The sequence below is a fragment of the Mytilus edulis genome, chromosome 1 (assembly GCF_963676685.1).
Source record: "Mytilus edulis chromosome 1, xbMytEdul2.2, whole genome shotgun sequence".
Lineage (NCBI taxonomy): Eukaryota > Metazoa > Mollusca > Bivalvia > Mytilida > Mytilidae > Mytilus > Mytilus edulis.
The window spans coordinates 65,723,407-65,738,528 of record NC_092344.1 but is presented as its reverse complement, the minus strand read 5'-3'; positions in this window follow the sequence as shown (position 1 = coordinate 65,738,528).

Below are 15,122 nucleotides of genomic sequence, written 5' to 3'. Positions count from 1 at the left end.
GTTGTCCGTCGTCGTTAACTTTTACAAAAATCTTCTCCTCTGAAACTACTAGGCCAAATTAAACCAAACTTGGCCACAATCATAATTGGGGTATCTAATTTAAAAAAAATGTGTGGCTTGACCCGGCCGCCATGGCTAAAATAGAACAAAGGGGTAAAATGTAGTTTTTGGCTTATTACTCTGAAACCAAAGCAATTAGAGCAAATCTGACATGGGGGTTAAATTATTTATCAGGTCAAGATCTATCTGCCCTGACATTTTCAGACGAATCCAACAACCCGTTGTTGGGTTGCTGCCCTGGAATTGGCAATTTTAAGGAAATTATACCGTTTTGGGGCAATTATCTTGAATATTATTATAGATAGAGATAAACTGTAAATAGTAAATGTTCAGCAAAGTAAGATTTACAAATAAGTCAACATAACCGAAATGGTCAGTTGACCTCTTTATGAGTTATTGCCCTTTATAGTCAATTTTTAACCATTTTTCGTAAATCATAGTAATATATTAGAAAAATCTTCTCTTCTGCAACTACTGGGCCAAATTAATCCAAACTTGGCCACAATCATCTTTGAGGTATCTAGTTTAAAAAATGTGTGGCGTGACCGGGCCATCCAACCAAGATTACCGCCATGGCTAAAAATAGAACATAGGGGGTGAAATCTAGATTTTAGCTAATATCTCTGAAACCAAAGCATTTAGACCAAATCTGACATGGGGTAAAATTCTTCATAAAGTGAAAATCTGTCCTGAAATTTTCAAATGAATTGGACAACCGGTTGTTTGGTTGCTGCCCCGAAATAAGTAATTTGAAGGAAATTTTGCAGATTTTGGTTATTATCTTGAATATTATTATAGAAAGAGATAAACTGTAAACAGCAATAATGTTCAGCAAAGTGTGATCTACAAATAAGTCAACATGACCAAAATTATCAGTTGACCCTTTAAGGAGTTATTGCCCTTTAAAGTCAATTTTGACCAATTAACATATGTGTCATATTTGTTTTTTTATAAAATAGACCGTTAGTTTTTTCGTTTAAATTGTTTTCACATAGTGCATGGTGGCCTTTTGTAGCTGACTATACGGATTTTTGAAGGGTGTATGGTTGCCGATATATGATTTCTTACATCCACTGCATTTAAACTCTGGTGGATAGTTGTCGCATTGGCAATTACACTACATCTAACATTATTTCAACTCCTATTTTGCGTTTTGTATACTGCACATTGTTTATTTAGTATGCATATCCCGGAGCCCTCTTTTCGGAAGCTCGAGCTAAAGCCCTTGTTCCGCGATAGAAAACTTGATTACGAACTCAAAAAGACATATAAAATAGCTCGAATTTCAACTTGAAATCTTAATAAATCTAAATGAGACTTAAATTCGAATCCAACTCAAACTCTACCTCAAGAAGTGATTCAAACTAGAACTCTGCCTTTAAATGTGACTAAAACTAGAAGTCCAACTCGAAAATCAATTCTAACTAGAACTTTAATTATAAGTATGACTTGAATTCCAAAACTAACTCAAAGTTTAACTTAAACAGTAACCCGAACTTTAATTTGAACACTAATTAGATGGATGACCAAACGCATCAAAGGCACATACAACATGGAAATCTATCTAAAAATAGAACATGTTTTTCCGAAATTGGTCACGTGGTTTTACCTCATCAAGTAATGGGATAACCACATCAAAGAATACAGGACCACATCAAAGAATGACAAGACCACATCAAATAATGAATCAAATACATCAGGTAGTGTAAAATGGTCAAATTTTGAAACATAATTACGTAATGTTAAAACCATATAAAGAATGGACAAATCATCATTACGAAATAACAAAATCACATCATGTAATGGAACAATTACATTACGTTAAGTCACATACACATCAAGTAATGTTAAAGCCACATTGACTAATGACACAACCATATTAAATAATGGTGAAACCACATCGAGTAATGACAAAAACATATTGAGTAATAACAAAACTATATCAAGTCAATACGAAACCATATCATGTAATATCGAAATATCATAAAGTAATGACTATTCCATATTAAGTTATATTAAAACATCATTACGAAATGTCAAAACCATATCAAATAAAGACAAACTATTATTAAGTAATGATACAACAACATAAAGTAATATCAGAGTTCTACATAAGACAGCTGTGACGTTCCATAGACAGTTGTTATCCATTCGTTTGATGTGTTTGAGCTTTTGATTTTTCCATTTTGATTAGGGACTTTCCGTTTTGAATTTTCCTCGGAGTTCATTAATTTTGTGATTTATCTTTCTCGCCACTGATGAGTTTGATGAAGTTGATTAGCACAGTTGGCCTAATTAACAATAAGTATGGTATCTTTGATTTAATACCTACAATTTGATCACTAGAAAAGTTTTACTTTCCTTTTTCTAAACCAAACACAAATAAATTTGAAACAAACTTAATTCGTGGCCTTTTATATGTGGCTATGCGTTATGGGCTTTGCTCATTATTGAAGGCCGTACAATAACCTATAGCTGTTAATTTCTTAGTAATTTGGACTCTTGTTGTGAATTATTTCATTGGCAATCATACCACATCTTCTTTTTTGTAATGTTATTTTTAAATATGAATGACAATTTTGATAACAGGTTTCTACCTCTGTATCAATATATTTTTGTCAAACGATACACACAACAGCTTTATCATTTAACATATAACTATATATAAAATCAAATAAAAAGCATTACTGTGGATTCATTTATTTTCGTGGGTATCAATTTTCGTGGAATTCGTAAAAACTTGCAAATTCGTGGATATTTGATTTCGTGGTTTCGTCAATCTCTGTATACAAAGCCTATTAAAAATATATTATTCGTTTAACATTTGAATTCGTGGTTCACCTGTACCCACGAAACCCACGAAATAGGTATCCAACGAATAATAATGAATCTGCAGTATTTTTTTAAGTTTAAACAGTAAACATCTCCTATATACGATAACACACGACAATCTGATATACGATACATCTTTATATCGACAGACAAAAATGGATATGAGATTGCTATGATATTGTAATTATTGTATTTATTCATGTTGGTCTGATTTGTGTTGTGTGGCCTGATAGTTGTTTACAGAATAATCTTAAAACTGTGCAGTTATAGAAATCACTGGAACAATTACAGAATGATTGGAACTTTCCAGAATGATCCTAATAAAAGATGCGTTATATAAACTGCTACATTTTACTAGAAACTTCTGTTGTAACTTTCTAGGATGTTCCATTATAGACTGTTTCATGAATCTTCCATGCTAAATATATATATACAGACACTAAAGTTAAACTCTCACTCTTGGACTTGGACTTAGACATCGATAGACATATGGTTGTTTTCAAACTTCAAAGCAAGACGAATAATTAATGTTTATATTTCAAAATCAGTAAATACTTAGTTTATTAAAATAATGAAATACAGAAAGGAAAACCATATAAATCAACCAATTAAGTCTCACAATACTAATGAGGTGAGTAACTACTACGTGATAACATGTTTTGTAAAAAAAAAACAATACCAAGAAATCGCGCAAATAAATAGTATAAATAATACTCGTGGAACTCAAGTTATATTCCATCTGATAAAGACGAATACGTAAACAAAACTATATGCTTCAACGTTTCAACGACAAGAACAAAAATAAACGTTCAATTGTGTATTTTCTTAGCGTAGGCATGGCACCAATGTACGAAATTTATTCATTAGCGTTTGTCTCATCTCTCTGTTTAAACTGAGAAATACAAGCACAACAGCCGTAATATTCATAAGCTGACAGACGGTTTTCAATACAAGAAGTGAAACAAAAGTGTTCTTAATTTCGTTGAATGATATGTGTTCTGTTCCGAACGAGTTATAAACCGCAATCAGATCTACCGCAAAACTAGGTAAGGTAGTAAAAACAAAAATAAACGCACTAAAATTATTAGCTCTAGCCAGGTTTTCAAGACTTGTATCTGTACTTTGATTGTTTTGTAACCGTCTTCTTAGAATCCTCTTCTTTTGAATTTGGTAAGATAGTCCAACACCAAATACTATATATGTTACTAAGGGGAGGAAATCGTTTACGACAAAAATAATTAAAGTTCTGTATTCCCCGATTATTTGATAGCGTACAATCTTACAATAGTATTCTATGGAACTTGTTTCAGTATTTCTATAATATGCTTTGGCAAATTTCATGTCAAAGTTTGCAACAACTGTTAACGGAATCAATAAGCAAGTGACTACAACAATGCTTAATACAATTCTGGTCTTAGAAACCATGCTTTTAGCTCTTACAGAAAAAAATATTGCAAACTGGTGTACTGTCATAAACACCTTCATCCATTGTGATATTATATATAAGGATTGTGGAATGAAAACTGTGAACGTGCGGTACACTTCACAGTATTGAAAAGTTATATAATCATTTTTGTTAGAGATTAAAAATAACAAATGAATTGAAATACTTTGAACTATTATACCCAAAAGGTCAAACAGGGCTTGCAATAACAAAAATATGTAATACTTGAAAGTCTTCTCTTCTTTGACAATTGATACCAGGCATATGAAGAAACCAAGCGACACAGCTACCAGTATTGGAAGAATATAAAGACTATATATAATTTCTCCGTCTGAATATTGCTGCTTTGGAGAGTACCACAAATATTTGCGCAGATCTATGTTTGATTCATATAAGTTCACCTGTTCTAGGAAAGGTTTTAATTCTTTTGACATCCAGTCTAGTGATCCCATACTCAATCTGAAACGATAAAATACTATAAATAAGACTAATGTATTTCATCGAGTAGTCACACGTTCGTCATATGCAGTTAAAATGAATATACATGTAAGAATTTCAAAATTTAACTGTCTCGAGTGGATAAACATCGTATCACACTCGATACATTGGTAGAATCTATAAATATGTGTAAGAACTTCAATTATAAACAATGAGAGAAAATACCAAGTGGGCAATAAAAATCAAGTCCAATAAAAACAGATGATAACATGGCCAATAAGGAAGACAATGAAAACAATAGCAAAAAGCTTCACAGAAAACTTAAGATTTTTCTTGAAAATGTATAATAGAATGTTGTTTTAGTCCTTGTTAATTCATATCATTTATGATTTTTCTGTCATTAAATTTACAGATTTTCCTTTTTTCTAATTAATTTTATTTTTTACTGTTAGTTTTTAGTTTTTATTTTTTATTTGTTTGTTTTTTTTTGTTTTTGTTTTGCTTCTTATTCTTTCAATTTCTTCTTGGAAAGAATATTGAGTAGAAATGACAAAAATTCAACGATAAGTTATTAACTAGCATTTGAAACAAAACAGAGAATCCTTTAAATAATTATTTGTTCAGTAAAAAAAGTTATTGTACATGATGTACATGAATCATTGTTAATTATAACTTATAATCAAGCATATGATATGTTTCAAGGAACCATGAAGCAAGTAATTTAACGAGCCTGTTTCGTAACAAATTAAAATTATCAATGTCATGTATATCAATCCTTTTACAATAAATTTTGTTAACAAAGTTGTACAATCTATTATCATGATTATTATTTAGGAAAACTACTTATATCATTTTATGGTATAGGAATACACTATTTTTGTTTATCTTTTATATTTTTCAAATCTCAAAACTGTAGTTGCTCATAAAGAATCACTGAAGAGACTTAAATTTTCCAAATGGCTACCAAGTTATCATCAAATTTTGATAAATGCTAATCCTAATGCTAATCAAAATAAAAAAAAACAGTTCTTATCTCTGAATAAAGTAAATGCTATGAAAAGAAATTATCTAAAGAAAAACATGTCTTGCTTTTTGTTAACTTATCAAATATGTTATCTTCAATTTGACTAATTTTGTCAGTTAACAGGCCAAATTTGTCTGCAGAAAAAATAAAGTACACTTCTTTATAAATTGTGACATTTTATGGTCTATTAATTAAATCTCTTTTTGTTATAGGTATTATATTGTCGAAACTGCAGGACTGGCATTTCATGATACATATTCTTGGGTATACATTTGCAAAGAATATCTCTCTCAACTGAGGCCTTTTAGATAAAGTTAATAATTGTAGAGACTTGCATACATTAAATTCTTTAACAATGTTTAAAGCCCTTGATTTAAAATGAATTTTAAGAAAAAAAATAAGAATATTTTTGAAAATATAATAAAAACTTATGATGATAACAGTAAGCTCAAATGCTTCACTAAGTAAAGAATTAGTGGTCATCATTTTAAAATAGAAATTGTTTACCTTCTCATAATAATATCTCTGACCAGTTTATGAATAAAATCTTGAATCTTATGAATAAAATCTTGAATCTTATGAATAAAATCTTGAATCTTATGAATAAAATCTTTACCAAAAACAAAAAGTAAAAGAAATAACATGGAACAAGTTTAAATATTGGCTCCTTTGTTAAAAAAAAGTCATAAGAACTGAGGACAGAAACCTTTTCCCATGTGTTTTTGATTTCTTTTAGAATTGTTATTTCTTTGCATTATATGTTTATTTTTTGGGGTTTTTTTTTTCTTCTTCTGAGAATCTTGATTAAATTGTAATATGTTTATAGGACAAGAAAAATATTATCAAATTTTTCTATAATGAATGGATTTTTAATATACATATATTTATTCAATAGATAAATAATGAATTGCCTAAATTTTATTTAGAATAAGTCCGAAAGATAATCTTAAACTTTTGTTTAAGTATAAACAATTTTGATTTTAGAAAATTAATTTAAGAAACACCTTTTCAATGGAAAAAGGCAGGGGTTTTGAAAGTTGACATTATATAATAGAAGATGGGGTTCATTAATTATTCACTTGCCAAAAAATACATGTAAAAAATAACTTAAATTGATAAGATTATTATAAAAAGCATATCATTGAAACAAACAGTCATGAGTAAATGTTTACAAAATAGAAGTTAGGAATCTATACATCTATATGTTCAACTAGTTTTATTATTTCATTTTATTTTAGAATTTTTATTGTCATAATCACAGTTATTAAATTTGACAAACACATATCTTCTACCTGAGACATTTTATCTGTAAGTTTCATAATTTTAACACTTTAATGCAGTCATGATTTCCCTTTATCCTTGGCTAGTTTTTGATTAATACCTTGTGTAAAATGATGGACATTGGGTCATCATGGTGGCCATATTATTTATGGCCACGATTAATAAGATAATGTCACAGGTAGTACTGTAACTTTAGTTCGAAACCGATCCACTTTGTCTATTTCTTTATGTTAGTCAAAATACAATAACTCATTGAATACTAGAATATTATGCTTACAAATTTGTATACCAGACAAACTCCAGTAAATCATCAGTGTTGCTCATAGAAAAATAGGAGTATTAAAGTTGGAACCATTTTTAATATTCAAATTGTCTTTAATTTTAAAATGTATAGAGAAGAAACCAAAACGGCTTTCAAGAAATATAAGACCAATAAAAAAGGACAACACAGTCACAAAAAAAAGAATAAAACGATCACAAAAATGCAGCCATAAACAAATAACTACACTGAAATCTTGATCAGAGACGCGAACCCCCTCACACATTGAATTCCTTCTATAATCAGTTTTATATTCGGTCATTAAAAAATGATATTCTAGCGGACAATAACAGATTTGTTATGGTTGTAAAATAAAGTGTTTATACTTATTTTGGTCTGTTGTTCCAGAAAAGTAAGCTGTTTATGTTTCATTATATATACAACTGGGTGTTCCCGCCAAGTCATAGCGAGTAAAAATCCGTTAAGTTATATTTCAATTGAGTAAAAGAGATCGGGATTGTTTTACGACAGAATCGACAAGACGCAGTATCCTAAGTCATCTACGATCGACTCCGATATTCCTTGACGGTAATTAAAATTATGCTTTCATCCGTACAAATTTCGAAGAGATGACTTCAAAATTACCACCGGTTTTATATTATTGTACAACACAGGGACTGTAAGTATTCAAATGAATCTTTTTTTTTTTTTGAGTATCCACATATGATTCGTATCGCTCTTTAATTAGAAAGTGTCGCCAAATAAAATTGATCACAAGATGTAACAAAATGGATCTTTATATAAATTTAATACTAAACAGAAAAAAAATATCTTGTGGCAGATCTATGTTTGAATCATATATTTTCATTTGTTGTAGCTTTGAACTTCTTTTGACATCCAGTCTAATGATCCCATACTTAATCTGAAACGATAAAATACTTTTCATAAGACTTATTCATTTTATCGAGTAGTCACATGAACGTCATATACAATTAAAATTAATTGTTCTAATTCTTACACGATTAACCCCTTCACAAACCTTGACTATATTTACGTAATCAACGTGTGGTCACAGTTTTTATGGTTAAAATTTGATTATGACCTCATATTTTTTGCTTTTCTCGGAATATCCTATTCTGACGTCTTTACAAAAAGCCGAATATGCCCAATGACGTCACATAGAATGAACACATCTTTTTGCAGATCTATTTAAAGTAGGATTGAATTTGTCCGCATAGCGTTTAAAATTCATTAGATTTATAGGTAATCGGCTCTTCAACGTTAGTATTAAGTTCCGGTTTTTAAACATTTGTACCACGAGCATCACTGAAGAGTCATTGTAATTGTCAAAATACGCAAATATTGCCGTAAGAAATTGAAACGTATTATATTATGATACCAAGCAAAAAGTAAACTAAGAAAATACCGAACTCCAAGGAAAATTCAAAACGGAAAGTTCCTTATCAAATAGAAAATCAAAAGCTCAAACACGAATGGAAAACAACTGTCCTATTCCTGACTTGGTACAGGCAATTCCGTATGTCAAAAACGGTAGATTAAACCTGGTTTTAAAACTGACGTAAACTATCACTTGTTTGAGAGTCTAGTAAAATTCCATTATATTGACACCATTGTATGAGCAAAACAAACAGACGTAATAGTTAAAAATGTCAAAAATTGGAGTACAGGAGTCAACATTATGTTGTAATCTTAAACACTATAAAACAAACAATTATTTCACCAAAGGAAATAAAAAAGTACCGTATATCGGGGTTTTTTCGCGTCGGCTTTTTTTCGCGATTTGATGACAAAAGGGCAGGTTAAATTTTCGCTGTGTATAATTTTCGCTAAATGTGTTTTGACATCTTTCCTTTTTAAACTGAAACTAAATGAAACTTTTTATTTCTCAAGACCCCTCAGACTTGCAATCGATAATTTAAAACTGGTTCTTTGTCAATTACTTTTAACAGGTAAAAAGCACACGTTTCTCGGGAACCAGTCTTACTGATTCCATTCAACCATGCGCTCTTTAGATAAGGTAACTTTAAAAGACAGTTCGTCACCAGCTTGGAAATGATTCGGAAAAAATACCGAATTGTATTGTTAAAGATGTAAAGTAAAACATAACTGTAAATGAGAGATAATCGATTACACATATATATATACATATGTGTACTACAAACTAAAATACACATATTCGGAGATATTTCAATAATTGTTTAAATCATGTCCATTGTGGCATGGTAAAAAATGTAGTTTTTAATCAAGTACGTGCTAGTATAACAGTATATTTGTGTAAATATCCGTCAAATGCAAAATGTTCGGGTTATGACAACAATCAATAGGCGTCGGTAATTAACATGTCTGAACATGTAACTAATGTCTGTGTTGTCAAAAGATATGTAATGTGTGATTAGCAAATTTAATGATTATAAAAACAGACTCAATAAATCTCAATTTATTATACACACTCTTTTGATCTACCAATCAACATAAAAGACTGATTTTATATAAGAATGTAATATCAGCTTTAGGGTTAAATAAGTGTACATATAAATTTAATGTAAACTCGATTATTGGCAGTTTTAGTTTTATCTATGAAAACAGCTGTAAATCAAGGAATAGTCAGGGAAATTTACGCGAGTCAAATTTTCGCGTTTTTGTACGTGCTGCGTACAAAGCGAAAATTAAAAACCCCAAATATACGGTATATAGACACTTTATAGACAAAGCACTTTTTAAAAGCAAAAATTAAAGGCAAGAATATGAACAATGATCCACAATAACACGTTTATATATCGAACCACGCCAAAAGTATATTACCAAAAAATGACTAAACAGTAAAGGTATAATATTGTTTGTTAGAACACTTGTAATTTTGGAGTCTACATATGATCCCTATTGCTCCTAATATCCATATATCATTTGTGAATACCAGTGTAGTGAAGGGAGATCCAGTTCTTTATCTTTGGTTGCAATCTTCAAGGAACATAAAACAGACCTATGTTTGTTCATGATTTACTCTGAAGTAGGCGTCATGTGAGTATAAGATGGGATTAACCATATCTACTCTCAAAACTTGATTCCGTCCTCAAGCAGTTAATATAATGTGATTTACAAACAAGAACAATGTTGTAAAAGACTATATCAGATTTGTAATGTGGATGTTCAACACGTTTTGATTGATAATCTGATATTTGAAGAGAGATATAGCACAAGTGTTCATGGACTGTGATTTGTGCAATATTGATTCGACTTAATTTAAAAGATATTGTTATAAAGAACGATACAGAGAATAAGAAATAAGAGGTCCGTTATTATAATTTTCAGCATGAGTTAGGAAATATTTTGACAATAAAATATTGGGGAAAACAATAGTAAAATATGACGTCTGTTCTCGTACTTTATAAGCTGTGCACTAATTATGATTTGTTTATAATAAAAACAAAAATAAAACAATAATCTATAATCTAAATCATGCGTTCAAAGCGTGGTTCTGTGTGGATCTTCATCGAAAACGTCCACAGCCGAATACTTGAAAGCCAAAAGCAAATAACCGTAACAGTTTTTATGACCAAAAAGACTAAAGAATGACAGACAAATCCATCTACGGTCAACCTTGCCTGGGAGAGATGAAACTTTATTTTTTTTAATTAATAAACGGACAATTTACGAAAGGTCTGTTATTGGTCATTTCAGTACCGAGGTGATGTTCACTCGGCGACTGATAGGGATATAAATATTTCGTCGGGGTTAGTTTGGTCACGTCTAATTGTGTGTAAATTTACCAACGTGTTCCCTGTGTCACTGCAACTTTTGATTTACTGATTGATCAAGTTTAACAACAGTTCCTCAATGTGTTTGTGTTTTGGTTATAAAAAAAACTGTCACTTTGGCAATAATACTACATAATAGTGGTGTAAGGATTTGTTTCCATCGGCGTAGCTCCATTCCTGTTCTCATTTCTCAGTTTATGGGAACATTGGTTCGTAATTTACAATATTTAGTATAATTTGTTAATGTGTAGATCCCGGTAAAAAGTAATATCTATTGTCTGTTTGTTTTTCTGTTGTCTCTTTACCTTGACATGATATTTATGATTGCCCCCTTGTTAATTATTCCATTTTATACCTTTTTAAAATTAGACAATTCGGTGTTATTTACGACTCTCGATATTATCTAATTTTCATTATATTCTGGATGATTCTAATATTTATTAATAAGTCCGATTACATGTTTGAAAACCGAATTTTACTTATATAATTATATAAAAATGAGAATGGAAATGGGGAATGTACCAAAGAGACAACAACCCGACCATAGAGCTTATAGTTACTTTGGTATTACATTTATGATTACTAAAGCATCTACTACGGGAAATCAATGTCAATTAAAAAATCATATCGCTGTCTCGAAATATCGGATAAGTCGAAGTTTTCTAGTGGTTCCAAATTTTGTTCCAAATAAAAAAAATCGACTCTCGATGAGTAGAAATTGGATAAGTCGAAATTCGAGTGACTCGGAAAAAAAATTACGGACCAAAGGTAAAAATATTCAAATTGACTTATCTATCATGAACTAATACACTAACATATCCGCGTGGATTCAAATGGATTGAGATATTCATCTGTCAATACACCTGTAACTATATAAACATCCGGTCACTGTATTATGTATTGTTATTTGTCATTCTTTTCAACGGTTGTTTACCTAAGATTATCTTTGATCGCAATAATAAATGATAAGTGATACATTGTTATATTTTATGAAATTTTGTTTTGAATGTTTTAAAAAAAATCACCGTAACTCTACACTAACGAAATTGGTTTTTTTTTTAGCTATGGCGTTGTCAGTTCATTTTTGATTTATGATTATGAATGACCCTTTGACATATGTTGCGTCTCTTTTTGAAATAAAAGAAAATGAAAAGAATTCTAAATTTTCAAAAAACCTCTTGTATACGAAAATAAACAATTTTGTCAACTTTGAATCGCGCTAAGATCGATTGGAAATTTCTCTCTCGGCTAAAAACAAAAGGTGCTAACTGTATAAAAAGATAACTTTAAGTGACGAAAAATCATATAATTTAATTATAGTAATAAAACACCTTTACATACAGTAAATCGATCTCAGACCAGAATATCGATCCCTTACCCATTTTTATCTGGATTTATTCAAGCCTTTCCAAGCTAAGCAAGAGTTGTATCCATTGCAGTGTCAAAATTCTAGTATCTGTTTGAGTGAAACTAAAAATGTACGGGTATCTAAAAATATTTCTCTGTCCCGGCTGATTCCGAGATAACGAGAGTCGATTGTACTTTATTAATTTAATTCAGTTTTAATTTGATTTTAGAAACTTTGAAAACGTTATTCAAATAAAGGCAGCTGTACTTATACTTAAACATTATTTGAACAAACCTTAACTATGTCTTTGTATGCTCCCTTCTTCGTATGGTCCCTTTAATAATACACCTATAAAATCGGGTTACCTGATCTTTTATATTCTATGTTTTGGGCGGATATTTATTCGATAAACTAATAGAAAATCACTATAAATGTTATATTGGCAACGATATTTGAGAACTACGAGTGTATTTAATTCAAAAATAATGCTATACTTATATATCATATAACTTAAAATCGCTAGACAGTTTCAGAATACAAAATCCAATGTTTCATTTGCGCCTACAAGTAAAAACTATATTTGCATCATTTACAGATAAAATATATGTGTTGCCCATTTTTCTACTTATGTAAACCTTATCCAGAACCACATGCATTACTGCGGTTAAATTGATCCTCTTTCGGTTTTCCTTACTTTAAAACAAAACATTTATTTTATTTACACATTGAAAATAAGTTATGAAAAAGCCTTTATCTTAAGCACGCGAAAAAGAGCAGCTGATTTGCGCGAATCATACGGTTTATTTGCTTTTCATGACACAACATGTCAAAATCAATGAATGAATAAAGGGCTATTTGTATGGATCATTTTAGACAAAACAATAAGACTATCTGTAAAGTTATAGAAGCATGGTAGTACGTATTACCACGATTCTCAAGCTCCCATTTTTTTTATTTCTGTAACATCGCCATTTTGATACCGACTACCGACACAAAAATAATCCTGAACTAACAGAAAAAATATACATGTAGGTAACAAATGATCAATCAGGTCCTTTCAGCACTGTCCTCTGTAATTTGATTTTATTAATATTATTTTCATCGGACGCGATATGCATAAAATACTTTCTATTTGGACGTTAGGCAAATAACAATCCACTTTACTTTCATTTTTATATTGTTACCCCGATTTTGTTTTTTGTCCATGGATTTATGAGTTTTGAACAGCGGTATACTACTGTAGCCTATATTTATATAATTGATTATATATTTAGGGTAAAATGTTGAACTTAATCTTTAAAATGTTCTGTTTGATACAATTTTTGAGGAGACGAGGCGCACAGAAGAACGGGGCTTACATTCCGACTTAAGAAACTTGTATTTTTGAAATATCGGTCTCTGAATTTTTGTTTTAACCTTGAACTTCTTGTGCGTGTTTGATTATATCAATGCCTCCTGAAGATAGCGGATAATGATTGGTGATAAGCTTTACTTTGCGTTTTTTGCGCCTGACAGAAGTGATGAAGCTCAGAACTAATCATGCTAATATTATAAAGAAATTCTATGCCATGACAAACAAGTATCATTTCATTATTCAATAACTTTTTAGCAATCCGATACTGATGAAGTGTTGTTATATCTATTAGTAACATACCTTGCTGCTTTTCTTTGAAACATCTCACCAATAGGCACTCTCTCTCGCGTCGAGTTAAAGCCAGAATAAGAACCTTCGATGTACGATACAAATACAGATCTCTGGATGCCATTTTGCTCATATTTAAAAAAAAAAAATTAACACCAAAACAAACTGACACTGGTTAATTGGTTAGTTGAAAATTTGTATTTGAATGCCTCAAACATGTTACATAGACATGTTCTTGTCATAAAAAAACTCTTAATAATTTTATAATTGGTGGTTATGGTAGATCTTTTATCAAATCTGAAAAATCATCAAAAATTCACATTAGATATGTTGTTATATCCAAGCTGCTGCTCGTCATGATGTTGTTAGTTTTCCTTCATGTAATGTGTTTGGAATGTCATATTATATTTCAAAGCATCAGAGTTAAAGGAAAACAAATACCCCTTGACACTGAACGTAGTAAGAAAACAAGCCTAAAAGTGACAATGACATAGAAATGGTTTAAACTGAAGTATTACAAACTTTGAAAACAAATGTATTAACACATTAAAAACAAGTTAATAGTTTGTACTTCCGGTAACATGGCGATTGCATGAAGTGGTGTTTTTCTACTCTCCGCCGTTTTTATTGAAAACACAGTTAATAAGTTATGTGAGTTATGAGCTAGGTCTTAAAATAAAAACAATAGATGATCCAGAAACAACTCTGTCTGTTTTAATGACATTTATCTGATAAAAACTCTTTAATTGCCACAAACATTACAGTTATAAGATCATTCGAGTGGACCGAATTCCAGTACTCGTGTAAACAGAGGCCACTGGTCGGAATAGAAACCAATACCTGAAATACATTTTGACGGTATTATACTGAAACAGCTGATACAATGGACCCCAGGGAACAAGAAAGGTATGAGACATTAAAACAAATGTACGAATCAAAGTCTGTGTCCGAATGTTTTGCAAGTTTGCACCTTAAATTAGAGGGGGATGTTGAAACTCTGAGAACGGAGGTCAAGGTA